Raw genomic sequence first — 1123 nt, 5'->3', positions numbered from 1 at the left:
TGCCTTCAATTTAATAAAAACTAGGAGAAACTGTACAAATATACCGCCGTGTATTGTGAAAATATGTAATAATAATTATATGAAGAAGAAAAAGAGCCAACGGGACTAATTTACATTCTCCTCCTTGGGCCCCCGCCCCAATATTAAATCCTGAGTGTGCCACTGCTTGCGCCTGCACAAGCTCAGCTGGTATAATATCTCTTCTTTGTATATCCATTTATAGTGTACAAATTAAGTGTGTACAGATGCCTTCTTGTATAAAACTAAACTATGTTATTATATTATAAATAAACTTGTTCACACATTATATTTTGGTTATGTGTGTGCGGAAGGATTTGATTGAATTGTTTTATCTCAAGAATGGTTTGTTTACGAAACTGTGTTTGAGCTAAATGTCAAAATGCAGTGTGTCAAAATAACATACTCACACACGCTCTTACTAAAACCGTTGAATTGTTGTACGCTCTAGCGACTTCCACGATCACGCCGTAATGAACGCGCGATATGCCTAAAGCCGCGTTGACACGGTCCAAGTACGCTCCAAGTAGACTTGGATCGAGTGCCATCCAAGTGACAGCTTCATACTATTTATTCCTATTAGTTAACTTGGATGAGTAGTACGCGGTCCAAGTAGCTTGGATAGGAATAATTAGTATGAAGATGTCTCATCCAAGTGACAGCTTCATACTATTTATTCCTATCCAAGTTAACTTGGATGAGTAGAATACGGTCCAAGTAGCTTGGATAGGAATAATTAGTATCTATGAAGATGTCTCATACGAGTGCACTTGGATAGGAATAAATAGTATGAAGCTGTCACTTGGATGGCACTCGTTCCAAGTGTACTTGGATCGTACTTGGACCGTGTCAAAGCAGCTTAATACTGGCGCGTGCTCCTCAAAACATGCGCAAAACGTTGAGCTATCACGCAAGATATAGTTGTTGAGATGTAAATTGTAGCAGCAGACATCTGACACGTGTGATATTACGCGCTGCATACCGGGTTCCGGCGCGTACGCTCCTGAGCATAGGGTAAAGAATGTGTGTGTAAAGGCCTGGCGATACCGGTCTATGGAGGTTTCATTATTACAAGACAAGTACAAAGAAGCCGAATCATGGCAAC

Source organism: Rhyacophila brunnea, unplaced genomic scaffold, assembly GCF_057557595.1.
Source record: "Rhyacophila brunnea isolate RB1 unplaced genomic scaffold, BYU_Rbru_1.0 scaffold_10, whole genome shotgun sequence".
In the NCBI taxonomy this organism is placed as follows: Eukaryota; Metazoa; Arthropoda; class Insecta; order Trichoptera; family Rhyacophilidae; genus Rhyacophila; species Rhyacophila brunnea.
The sequence above is the reverse complement of the archived record's forward strand: the minus strand, read 5'-3'. Positions refer to the sequence as shown.